This window comes from Gymnoscopelus microlampas (assembly GCF_963454915.1).
Source record: "Gymnoscopelus microlampas genome assembly, chromosome: 1".
Lineage (NCBI taxonomy): Eukaryota > Metazoa > Chordata > Actinopteri > Myctophiformes > Myctophidae > Gymnoscopelus > Gymnoscopelus microlampas.
In genome coordinates this window covers 53,574,161-53,587,947 of record NC_139962.1, presented here as the reverse complement: position 1 = coordinate 53,587,947, position 13,787 = coordinate 53,574,161, and the positions used below count along the sequence as shown (strand labels likewise).

General features: G+C 42.5%; 1 protein-coding gene across 5 annotated transcripts in view; it reads left to right on the top strand.

Moving 5' to 3' along the window:
* chd9 (chromodomain helicase DNA binding protein 9) overlaps positions 1-13,787 on the top strand; it is a 156,542-nt gene that overhangs the window by 11,200 nt on the left and 131,555 nt on the right. Inside the window, exon 1 of one of the 5 annotated variants that reach the window (XM_084062466.1) lies at positions 12,140-12,238. The exons of 3 other annotated variants lie outside the window; for them this stretch is intronic. The gene's annotated coding sequence lies outside the window, so the exon portion shown is untranslated. Of the gene's footprint in view, positions 1-12,139; positions 12,243-13,787 lie in introns of those variants that run through there. One more of the 5 variants, XM_084062465.1, reaches the window with a different exon arrangement.

Below are 13,787 nucleotides of genomic sequence, written 5' to 3'. Positions count from 1 at the left end.
GCCGCACATGACAACTTTACAACTACATATTTGTGTCATGTTGGGCAGGAGCAGGAGTCTGGGTATCTAACAGAGGGTTGGTCTGCGTGCAGACAGAGCTAATCTCGCAAACCGCTGTACCGACCAGCACCACATTTGTTGTGTACGCTGCCACTAGGCCATAGAAGTGATTTTGTTTCTCACATATGTTTTGAACTTTTTGAAATAATAAACTTTTATTTTATAATGGAAATCAGTAAAGCTCTGATAGGGCTGAAACCTTACTCAAATTTAGTTGTATCAGAAATCAGAAAGGAGTATTTAACATTGCCATGGTATTGGCGCTCGGTTGGCGCAGTGGTCAAGTAGTGGGCGGGGAGGGTATTTGTCACTGCACATACTCCTACAGGCTGGGGTGGCACCTGTCAGCAGGGAGTGTTGGGCGGGAGGAGTAGGACGGAGGCTCTACCGCAGGTGAGCCAGTAGAGTAGAACTGCAGTGACAAAATGCTATACGACTAAATTGGGGATAAAAAGAGGTAAAAAGCAACCCAAAAAAAACAAAACATTGCCAGGATATAAAATAGGGCATGGTATATTTTGCCCTGGTCTGTCTGTCTGTCTGACCCTTTAAAAAAGTCAAGGAAAGGTTATTAAGAAATTCGCACAAAACTTTGTGGAAAGGTGGTCATGGGCCAAGGAAGCTTTTCACATCATTCGGGCCAAAAGAGGTAGTTGTCCATCACAAAGAAAGTGCATAACTTCCAAACGGATTCATGCAATACCACCACAACACTTTGTGGAAAGGTTTATTGTGGGTCCATTAAGAACTGAATAACTTTTCACATCCAAAGGGAGCCTTTTGGGGTGTCATTGGTCTCATCTAACAGCCTCCGACTTGCCTGTCCACCACCCCCACCACCCGCGGCCACTTCAGTTTTTTTGAATGATAACTATGCTATAACAAAAACGTATTAATACACCAATATTTTAAGGTTTATATGAAATGTAATCTGCAGTGTTTCCCCTAGGACAAAGTTGAAAACGTGGCACCGGGCGCACCCGTCAAAATTGTTTAATTAAAAGAATAAAGGTCTTCTCTAGCTCAAGAATTCAGCTGTCAGATGCGTCCCAGCAACAGGCATTTGTGTTGAAAATAGTGATATGACAGGAGGAGTTGTCATATCACAAGTTACTCACCGTCGATGCGTCCATGGCATGCATCCTACTAATGAACAACAAAATCTACGTTGAAATCATCTTAGAAAAACTATACAAACATAGATGTAGATTAGAACAAAACAAAACAAAACAAAACACATTCTTCCAAAAACTGGAAGAGCCAATCAACGTCTTTCAATCACAGGGCCCTTCCACTTTTTGGTTTCTGCAAAACCCCCACCCAGTGCATAGGGCCAGACCAGTCCCAAACTTTTCAGGCCGCTACCCCCCAAAAGAATCATATTTGAACTGGGGACCCTCCACCCTGACAAGCACTTGGAATAGTAGGCATTACAATTAGTTTGACTGACTGGTTCCATAAATATTGTGAAAATAGCCGATCTACAAGCTCACGCACAAGCTTGTAGATTGGCTATTTTCACAATGGTTGCCTCTTTCTGCGTAATATTTGACAATTTGACCAATTTGGTATTAAAGAGGTCTTAAACGTCATTAAATTGTAACTTTAGAAAAGTGCAGATACCCCGTATACCCTTATACTGTATGTTGGTTTGTTTACTGTTTAGAGAGAAAACAATGTTGCACAAAATAATTTGGGAACCACTGCTGTAGACGTAGACACATGATAAAGTGAATACACGCGACCAGGATGGTTTACCAGGCTAGTGCATTGCACCAGCAGCTTGACAAGCTGCCTCCTAGGTCAGCACATGCCTACTCAGTCTTTTAAATGTATCAACTTTTTCTGACACACAATTCAGGTCTATGTGTTGTTTTTTTAAACAGAATTCTATGTGTTTTAATTAAGTTAAACAGTCAGGATTTACTGTGTAGGTAGGCCTATATTTTCACATACCGGTATAATGATATGACCAAAATAGGGACACCAGGTTTAAAGTGGTTAACTCTTGTCTGGTTTTATAACTATTTAATCAATGAAAAGTATTAACAAGAGTTTGTGACTAAATAATAACTACATTAGATCCATTGGAACACAGGTTATTTTTTTCCATTTCCTGATATTAAGTAAGGAACGGTTTTTGACATGCAAGTTTTCCACCCGATAGCGATGCCATAAAGGCCTGTGAAAAGGGTGCGAAAAAACGCACACCGAAAAAACGCATGCGGAAAAACGCACGAATCGAACTGAGTTCGATTGAAAAAAAAAACGCATCGCCGCATCGCATCGCCGCACGGGGTGTGCATGAGGTCATTGAGAACCATGTGTTCATTTAAAAAATGATATTGTGCGTTTTTTCCGTGCGGAAAATCGCACCCTGTCTGCAAAGGCCTTAAGTAACTGACAACATTACCAAATCCTTTTTATAAGAATGTGCCAATTTGTTGCATCAGCGTATTAAGGTTGTGTTAAAAAGAAACACAAAAGTCTGCTCTCTGAGACTACAACAAGCGTGCCTGTGTTCAGAAGTTATTGAGACTCGACAGGCTCTTCCTATGCGGTCCCATGTCTACTCACATACAACTTGCTCTTACTAAAACAATGAACATCATTTAACATTCTCTCACCCAACCCCTGCTTTCCTCTTAACCCATTCAATCCGGGAACGCATTTGTGTCACTTTAGATTTATTTGGCTCTTCAAATATACAGTAGCAGATATACAAGCTCTTGTAGATCTGCTATTTTGGAGATTTTTTTTTCAATGCAAATCTTTGAATATATATTTATATACATTTTTAACTCAAATCTTTGTTGCTGGGGGTCCATGGAACAAAATATATTGAGATTGGGGGAGCGCTGCCCTGTAGGTGGCGCCGCCATTGCTGCGGTGTCTGTCTGTTGACGTTACTCTTTAACTGCTTGGCTGTTGGAGCAGCCATTAACTACACAGGTTCATCCCGATTTTCTGTACATCTTTGTAAAGTTAGTGTTAGTAAAAGTTAGTAAAAAGCAGGTAAAACAGTAACGTGGGCAGTCAGTGACTGCAGCTGACTGACACCGCGCAGCAGCAGCTGATCGAGTCTGACACCGTAGCAATGGCGGCGCCACCTACAGGGCAGCACTCCGTGGATTCGTGTATAGCTAAAAATCTAAAATTACACAGTATGCGTTCCCAGATTGAATGGGTTAACGTGTCAACCAGGTCTTTACGTAGCTCACCCTCATGTTAATAGCATAAGGGATAGTCACAGTACATCAAATCCCATAAATACTCATTGTTCTGTTGGCAATGACTCACAAGTTGCCACAGTAGCCAATATTATGATAAATGAGTGCTTATGTTCAGTCCTGCTTTTGCCAACTTATCACAGTGCTTCTCAGACATCTTCATGTCAGAATTCTACAAATGTCTATTATACCTGAATAGTCATTCTTGTACTTTTTCTCATTGGGCTGGTGAAGTAATATTGAAAGTGAAACTGTTCCCCCCAAGGACCCCCTAGGATTTGCATCATCTTAGCAGGTATAGATGGCGACAATGAAGCTGGTAGTAGTGGACAGTGGCTTGTACACCATGGCCATTTTGGCCGTCCCACAAATGTCCCTAATTGAAGTATAGGGCGGTGAAAACTGCATGCGTGTAGACTGAGACCTCTCCCTGTCTGTGTCAACATCTAGCCCTGTGTTGATGCCTACTGGCTGACTGCGCTATTCATGTTCACTGGTGTGTGAAGAGCCCGCTGATGGTGTGTTTGCTGAACAGGCAAGGCATCGGGGGAGGGCTGCTCACTCTTCACTCCCCTACAGTGTATATGTGGCTAATTAGGATTTCTGACTGTCCTGACGTTCCACATGCAGCTGTGGCCAGTTCTCGGGAGATCAAGATTGATTTGTGCCGCCTGCTTTGCTATGTTTTTCAAAGGTTGAAAAGCGGTGGTGAGATAATATCTGAGGCACTAACATAATGCGTCCTTTATCCATCCATGTTGCATGTCGTGCACACGTGTCAAAATTCATACATTATGACAGTGTAGTTATCACATGAACCCTAGCATTCCTTATTCTGGGCATGTCAGACAGTGATAGGCGAACATTAAGCAAAAGTACCAGATCCACAAGCTCACAAGTTTCTAGCCTGTTCCGTTCTTTCGTTATTGACAGTTGAATATAGCTTGTTTTCACCAAAAACACCTTTCTGGGAACAGAAAGTAGAGAAACATACACTTGCATGTAGTACACTTGTTGAAATTCATACATTATGACAGTGTAGTGATCACATGAACCCTAGCATTCCTATTCTGGGCATGTCAGACAGTAATAGGTGAACATTAAGCAAAAAAGGTCTGCAAGCTCACAACGTTTCACAGTGTGTTGTGAGCTTGTTTTTTCTCTTTCGGTGAAGAGATTTGGTGTGGAGGGGGGCCAAGTATAGACCCCTGGTGAACCCTGGTGAACCCTTGTCATCGAATTATGTAGGGTTTATGTAGTGAACACACACCTCTGTATCCACACACACTGGCTGGTTTAGGATTTAGGAGAGTGGTTAAATACAGGGTTATTTGAACCCAGTGACTATTAGGGTTTCCTCTCATGCTGTGTTCACACTGGAAGATACAAAAGATACAAAGCTACAAAGCTACAACCTTTTTTGTAGCTTTGTAGCTGTTATAGCTTTTGTAGCAGCTACAAACGACGGATGTATCTTTGTATCTTCATGTCGCTGGCTTCCATTTTAAAATTGTAGCTGCCCGTGTGAACACAGCGAGGATTGAAAGTGAGTTAAGCCTCATAATTTATACTTTGCCTTATGATGGTGTATTGTGCCGAAAATAGGCAATCTACAAGCTCACACCATGGTTTTGAGCTGGTACATCTGCTATTATCGGCACACGACGGGTGCATAAATTAAGAGTTAACAGGCATGAAACATCCTGGCTGGCCACTCCAGTTTGTGGGCTGGATGGCCATAGCATGTGTTTACACAGGCCCACATGATGCAAGCACGTCTGCTGCTGTGATTGTTGGAATAACGGAGGCTGAAGATTGAAATTGACAGGCCTGTTTTGGAACAGCCAAGATGTCTGCGCCCACCTGAGTTTCAAACGACTGCATGGCTGACTTGAAAAGGACGCTCCACGGAGCGCAAATCTTTGCCAGGCTGGGTTGCCTAACCAGGGCTGAGTAAAGGCCTTTGCACACAGGGTGCGACTAGTCAATCAGTTTTTATCGCATGCGAAAAGACGTACGAATCAAATTGGGTTCGATTGAAAAAAAAAAAAACGCATCGCCGCAGCCACTTGCCGCACGGCAAATTCGGAGCCGGTGTGCATGAGGTCATAGAGAACCATGTGTTAATTAAAAAAAATATATTGTCCGTTTTTTTCGTGCGAAAAATCGCACGCTGTCTGCAAAGGCCTTAAGTTGTGGGTTGCAGCCGCAAGGACGCGATGAATCTGAGCCGGGGGGTGGGTAGCATTTCTATGACATACGCCCACGCCCCAACTGATGCTTGAAGCCAATTGCAGGCAAACGGTACGGAATATCAAAACCCTGTTTCGCAGTCATTGTCCCACCATGACTCACAAGATCCATTTGTAGTTTTTGTTGAAAGAAAATCATGTTTCTGCAACAAACATTTATGGCACCCCCCTATGGGTCTAAGAAGTGAAATCGCTTTTGGCTCAGCCTTGTTTAGAGGCCCTTCAGTGTGTGATTCCAATTTGCGGTTGATTATGATTTTTCACAAACCTTCGAAGGCAATCATAGCCAATCGGAATGGAATATGAAAGATCTTTATTACTCTAGAGATAATGTGGTCCGATTTGTGTGAGTTTTGAACAAATTCTGGGCGCCGTCTTACCCATTATCCCTAAACTTCTTTGCCATTTTTTACTATTTTGAAAAACATTTTCAAATAGTTGAAATAGCAAATCTACAAGCTCACAATGTGTCGATGTAGATTGGCTATTTGAACTACTTGAAAATGTTTTTCAAAATAGTAAAAAATGGCAAAGAAGTTTAGGGATAATGGGTAAGATGGCGCCCAGAATAGGGCCGCTAGGTGCCCGGACCACTAGGCCAGCGGTCCGGGCCTTGCTTGCGTTTCTAATTTAGGCATTTAGCTAACAGTCTTATCCAGAGTGCCTTACAAGTGAGACATCAGAGTAAATGGCATGAACCCTTGTCACCAAAACAATGGGGTAAATAGACTCTTTATAACTGCATGGAAACTCCCTAATATTGTTAACTTGTTATACAGATGACTGAGAAAATGATTAACACTCTACATAATGAAAGCCATTTGTAATTTCTTGGAAGAAGAAAACTCATGTACACATGGATAAAAGTAATTTGGATTCCATAGAAGCCAGCATGTCTTCTATGGAAGCATGTAGCGCAGTGAAAAATAGCATATCTACATTGCGGTGCATTGAGAGCTTGTATGTAGATAGGCTATTTTTGGTTATTATTTTAAGATTAGAGCATGTGAAGTGGTCAAACTAGCAATATGTTCTGAAGCATCTTCCATAAAACCCTAATGATCTCGGATATTTCATAAAAGCAAAGCTTTAAAGCCTCAATCTATGATTTCTTCACCTGGTTGGCAGTATGTCGAACAGCAGGAACAATATTACTAAAACATCATGATTTTTACATATTGTGTTGTTTAGGCTCCTTTCACACCGTTTCACAAATCACACATTATTAGGGCACAATTCTTCAGTCTCGAGATTTCATTTTTCTTGAATCCATGTGTGCGCCACATTTTTTACTGAGTTACAGACACTGTCACTGAAATAATTACATGTGTCCTCAGTGGGTTCCATGGAGAATAACTTCTTATTGTGTCGCTTATTCATAGCGAATGGTGCTCTCTCTAACCCCCTCACTGTCTCACTGAAGTCTGTGCTGATGTGATGACAGTCATTTTCAGCCAGGCTCTCTAGCTGGAATAGTACTGTTCACATTTCTGCACGGACTGACTTCTCCACAGAGAGCGGCTTTGTTCACGTGGAGCATGCTGTTTGTAGACTGGAGAGGAATATATTTACATTTCTTTACAAAGCTGTTTATAGATTTTATGACAGGAGAGACAACAAATTATGACAATAAGTGTAACGAAGAGGTCTGCAATCGTCTCACACTAACAACATGAATGACATGCAAACAGAAAAAAAAACGAACAAAACAACAACAAATGCACAAGACATGAACATTCTCAATGTGTGAGACTGTGTGAGAAAAAATTACAACAACCTGATTTTAAAAATTAAGTCAAGTCTCACACATTCTCACATTCAAACCAGGGTAAGGAAGAGAGGGAGGAAAAACCTGTGAATGAAGGAGAATGAAGAAAGAAAAAGGGCGGGGGGACTGCCACTTTTCATCAATGCCCTGAAAAACATGTGCATCTAATTTTTTGTTGCATTTCATAAAATTATATTTCTTGCGTTTTCCTAACACGTGGAGGAAGACAGCAAAGAAACAGACTTTTAACTGGGAGTTTGCCTCTTTAAATCACCAGGTTCCCTCAGAAGAGTGAACCCAGTCACATTCTCTGTTTTTATATTGCAATACATACATATAGTAAAATAAAATGCAAACTGTAATTTGTAGAATGTACCACTAGCAATGCTGAAGAGGGGGAAAGTATAAGGCACCTGTTTAATTCTCTGGTTACATACTCGGACATCAATTCATTGAACCTAATATTAAAGGTATTGTGCAAGTTTCCCTCCCTAACATAAGCCATATCCTAAAATAATGCTTTTCAGTCATTTAACTTATGGCCAATTGGTAGTCTGTCAGTGTCAGTATCCGAGTGCCTGCCTTCCGCCTGTATTGAATGTTCGGGGATGTTTCTTGGCATCAACTTTGTGTGAGCCTGCAGTGCCAGTGTAACCAATACCACTGCTTGTAACTTGTGAGGGTGCGATTCTTTGAAACGGAAGCTTTCAAGTGACCGTCCAGAGATTTTAAACCATTTAATTCATTGTACAAACATTTTCAACAGTCAAAAACAGTTAAAACGGCAAGCTTGTACGGTAAATGTGTTCTGTGGATCCAATTTGGGATATTTGAAATATTCAGAGGTTATTGAAAAATGCATGAAATGTTGTCTTTGCCACTTAAGGGAAACACCGTACTAGTTTTTGTCTTCTATCAAGCACAGAGTTAATGCTTAATGTGAATAACCAATTTGCTTTACATGGCGTCCTTTGGAATCGATGTGACTATTGCACATAGGCACATACATCACAATGTTGGTGCTGAAACAATAAATTGTTCTACCTTGAGTGTACCAAGGCTCTTAACCACCAACTTATCATGTGGAGGCTCTCAATGGGCAACAGTGGTCATTCAAGACTGTGGAAGTTCTCAGCTGTGAATGTAGATATGAGCGTGAAGCAAGGCAGTGCTAAGGAGGAAAAGCATATTTACTCAGCAAACCCCTGCCTGGATAAATGATGGTTAGAAAAAGGTTAGCGGTATAACAGACCACTTCTCAATTTAAAAAAAAAGAAGAAATGCTGCCAGCACTTTAAACTTAAACTTTTTCATTACTACCAGGTAACTGCCACAAAATGTATGAATGTCACAGTGAACCACGTGTGAATCATCCTAAGAATATCTTTCAGTAATCTTTTAGTGGAGGGCAGCTTCGGTATATATAGCCAAGTTGCCTATTTGAAGTTGGCAAACTTAAAAGTATGGTGATTTCCTTGCAGCACAGCAACACAAAGCCCCCCATAATGTTGGTGTGATAAGCAACATTTCTTTGCGCCGCGTTTTGAGCTTGTAGATCTGCTACTTTTGATGCTTTTGTGTGACGCTGTGGTATGATGAAGTAGGGCATTCATTTACGAAAAAACACAAAAAGTTTGACTATGGAGATAAGAGCTTTCTGCCCGACAGCAGCGATATCTAAAATGACACAGATGCTTTCCCGGATTGAAAGGTAGAATAACAACATATAGGCTTTCTAGGTCTAAATTTGTTAATTATGATGTAGTTATATTCTGAACGGAGATATATATGTGTGGATGAAGAGGGAACTAAACTTTGAAAGTCTGAGAGGCCACAGCAGCACACTGACTGAGCACCACTTGTTGCTTGTTCTTTCGGAGTGAAAGCATTCTGTGGATAGGGCTGTGTTCAGCCCTATCATGTTATTGCCTAAGTCACACAATCACTTTACGGATAACTACGGTGAATGTTAAGGATGGTAGGAAACACGAGCCCCCAGTAGAATGCGGTTTTGACAGTTGCCGGAAAGTTTGCCTACCTAGCTTGTCACTTTCAGGTAAACGGCTACTGTATCAACGAGAGGTTCTTTGTTTTCCAATTAATCATATTTGGCTTGTGAAATAGCCAAATGTGTGAAATGTATGTATGTATTAGCCACTGTGGCCAATGGACCCAAAAAGTAGGTTTCCTATCATGATATTAAGTTAGGACTGTGCAGAATACTTGTAAATACATGAACTTTAACTTTTTCTTCTTTTTTGTGTGTTTTTGGTCTCTCCTACCTCTCTTCTATCCCCCAAAAAATACCTGAATTTGAGCACTCAGGCTTTCACAGCATATCTGGGGTTTTATGTAAATTGAAAGTGACGTCACTAGTGGTACAATCCCTCCCGTTTTTCAGTTCCAACATAAAAAAATAAATAAAATAAAAAAGTCTTCTTTTTTTTTTTTTTTTACTTTTTCCACACAGAACCAGGAGATAACATGCATACAAACTGGCTCAATAGCACCACGTGCCAAATCAGGACAATGTGGTATTGCAGGTAAAAGTGCTTTATAAGCGAAGTTAGTTGGTTAGATGAGTATATCTGAGGCTTGATTTAGGCTCAAACCTTTTGAAAAACTTTGAGGGACATAAACAATACAGTATGATATTACATTTTAAATATTTGTTTTAAATTCATGGTGTAGATCCTTTAATCCATAAAGCAGGTTGACAAATACAGATTACTTTTATTCAGGGACAGTTCTGCTGTGTTGGAAACTGCTGAGTTGAGTGGACCAGCAGCTTGCTTGCCAGCTTCCCCAACCTGCTTTCGGACTGCATACTGCATACACATCATCTCAGTTGATCCCCCCCCAAAATTCCTTGGTACCAAAGGGGTCTCCAAGAATATTTTAACATGCATATTTGAGCTTTTATGGCCCTGCAATGTAAGGAACAGATCAGACTAGACTAGACTTGGATGTGTGAAGATTTCTGTCAGTTTTTCTAAGCTGCCGTTCAGCCTCACTTAATCTCATGTGGTGTCAGGTGCTTCCCACGTGGCACCATATCAGACCCACTGTACTTTAAGTCTTTTCCCCCTAGATATTAATACATTTTTTCACCCCTGTATTTCATTGGTGCAACTCCATTTTAGTACAGTTTGTGTTGCCTTTATGAAGATTGAAATTGGCATTGTTGTTTAAATGCTTATTATTAATTTTACACCGCCGGCTTTCTAAGTTAATGCAGGTTATGAAATGAAAGAAAAGCTGGGTTTTTGTCTTGGCTTTTGTGCATGAACATGAACATGGAACCTTTATTCAGCGATCAGTACATTTTTGTGAACTACATTATCTAAGCAAAAATGTTTTGGTTTCTTTGAGTGACAAGAACCTGAAGCATTTATTGTTTCATTATTGCATTGAAAGTTGCATTTTGATGGCCGTGATAATGCAAAATATAAAAAAGTTCTCATCTACTGTATGTTGTCCTGCTGGCCAGGTCTGCCTTTTTATCTCAAAGGGATGGAGCTTCACGATACATTGTGTATCATAGTTTGGTTTTCCAATATAAAGCATATTTAGTTATCAAATATTTGTGACGTGCTAAAAAGTAATTGCACGTCATACACATTACACATATATTTCGTAATATCTTTTTTTTCTTCTTTTTTTCTTGATGAGTATTGTTGCACGTCTGCAAAGGGACCACCTGGTTAAATAAATAGAAACAAGTGTGCCAGAACGGAGCAGACCTGAAGACTGTGCTTTATTCTGCTAACAGGCCCCCGACAGTGAGACAGAGCAGGTGTCTGCTTCCTGCCTGCCTGCATCAGCCGGCACTGGCTTGGGATTTATTCTCTCTCGCTGGATAGCACCACACCGCTCTCCCCTCGCTCCCCTCCACTGGCCTCCGGGCTGTGTGGTGGAGTGTGCGTGTGTGTATGTGTTTGTGTGGGCGGGTTACACCATATGAGCGTGTGTGTGTGTGTTTGTATGTGCGTGTCAAGCTCGGGGGGTGTCTAGGGGGCGCCCCCCCACTGAATTGCTGGCTTTGTCGCTTCCTAACCTTCCACACTGAGGTTTATATAACTCCCAGCCAGACAGGCAGGCAGGCAGGCAAGCATACAGGCAGACAGGCAGACAGGCAGCTCCACGGCCAGCCCTGAAACCTGACACCACGTCACTCCTCGGAAGGGGGAGGGCCGCCCCCCCCCTCGCCCCCCCCCCTCGCCCCCACCGCTGGGAAACCTTCTCCCACTGTGGCTGTGTCGTGATAGGCTGTCATAGTCACACGTCGTCACCCCCCCCAGCCTCACCACACATACACACACGCACGCGCACGCACACGCGCGCACTCGCACAGTATCTCTGTCACTTGCTTTCTGTCTCTCTCTCTCTCTCTCTCTCTCCGTGCCGTTTCCCCATGCATCTCTCTGTGCTTCTCTCTCTTTGTCTATCTTTCTCTCGTCCACTCTCCCTGCTTTACACTCAGTCCTCTCTGTTCCTCGTGCTCCCTCAGTGCCTGTCTCTCTCTGTCTGTCTGTCTGTCTCTCTCTCACACACACACACACACACACACACACACACACACACACACACACACACACACACACACACACACACACACACACACACACACACACACACACACACACAGGAGCTCTCCCTGTCAGTATCCGGTCTCATCTGTCTGTCTGTTTGGAGAGCTGCCAGAAAGGAGGAGGCAGGAATAAAGTAAGGGGTCAGAGCAACAGGAAGTCAGAGAGAGGCTGGTGCAGGGCGGGCAGGAAGGGGAGGTCTCGGGGTGGGTGGGGCATTTAGACGTAGAGTGGGGGGAGGGGGGGGGGGATCAGGAGGAGGAGTAGGAAGTGAGAGAGAGTTGAACTTGGACTGAGTGTTGGGAGCATGTGGGAACGCTGCCAGCCCCAAACTACACAGTAGGTCAGAATATAAAGCATTCTCTCTCTCTTTATTCTACTTTTCTTTCCGTCTTTGTGCCCATCTCACTCTCCGTTCATTCTCTCTCTAACCTCCTTCACTGGGGATTAAATGGCTCTGTCTTTTTTTGGGGGGGGGGGGGGGTGCTGGGGTTGGGGTGAGTGTGAGTTCGGCAGTCAAGTCATGGCCCCCCCCCTTCTGTGTGTGTGTGTGTGTGTGTGTGTGTGTGTGTGTGTGTGACTGGAATGAGAGGCTTTGTGGCCTCAGGTTAACCTTGTTTGCTGACAGACAGACCTGGGGGGAAAAGCGAAAGACAAGCCCACCGTCTGGTCTGGCCACTAAGTATTCTGCATCCGGGAGACCGTTTTGAAGGGGACTTTGGTGTGATGAAGCCCTGGTCAATCTGTTAGCCTCAGCTTAGCATGAATAAGGGAGAGGAAGTGAAATGGGGGTTATGATGACATTGTCCTTGTTGTTTATGGTTGACACACCACTAGTCTCTGAATTTGCCTCTGAAAGTCCGTTTTGAGCAGGGACTGAATCACTAAACACGACCATGTTGCACTCGAAATGTCCCAAAACGTGGAGCAGAGAAAGGACGTGTAGGACAGGAAGCCGGAGGTTAGATAATAATCCGTCCTTGTATTTACGGTTGACACACAGTTGCAGTGCTTTTTTGATTTCGAAAGAACTTTTTAAATGTCGGTTTGCCGATTAGTTTGTGTTGTCACAGAGACGGCAGTTAGCTCATAGGTTACTTATTTGTTTCTAGCTCAAACAGGTTTTCTCAGTTGATTCAAGGAAGACGTCTGGTTTGTCAGTTTCCATGGACGCAGAGGTCACTAATCAAGGATTTTGTTGAAGAGTTTAAAGCAGTGGTTCCCAAACTTTTTTTAGCTCAAGACCCAAAAGAGAAATGTGTCTCCCTGTTAACCCAAACTAGTGAAAATAGCAGATCTACAAGCACACACGTTGTGTACTTGTAGATCTGCTATTTTCACTACTTCTTAAAAGTTTTTTTCAAATGTATGCTTTCAAAAGAATGTTTTGAATTAGTTTTGAATTCATGAAGAATTGAGGGATATTTATTTACTCGCGACCCATAACAACTTGTCCGAGACCCGCAAATGGGGACCCAGTGTTTGGGAAACGTTTCTTTTAGAGCATTGAGTTCTGTTTCACAACCTTCAGTGTCCTGAGAGGGAAGGACAAATAATGCATTCAACTTTTTGTTTTGTTTTGTTTTGTTCATAGGATAAAGTTCAGTGTTAAGACATACCAGAACCATCACTCACTGTGTACTGTAGTCTGACTCAGCATGCCGCTGCACAATCCCACCGAGGTATACAGTGAGAAATATTGAATAATATGCTGGGGAATCAGGTAGTGGGGACATCAACACACTCAACAGCACCCCCCCCCCCCCGTCCCCCCCCCCCCCAACCCTCACCCCTGGCAGATTCACTGTAGAACTCGCAAGGACACGTTTCATCTATTCCTTTTATATAAAAAGTGTGTCCTTTTTAAAAACTTTTTTTTGGTATTATT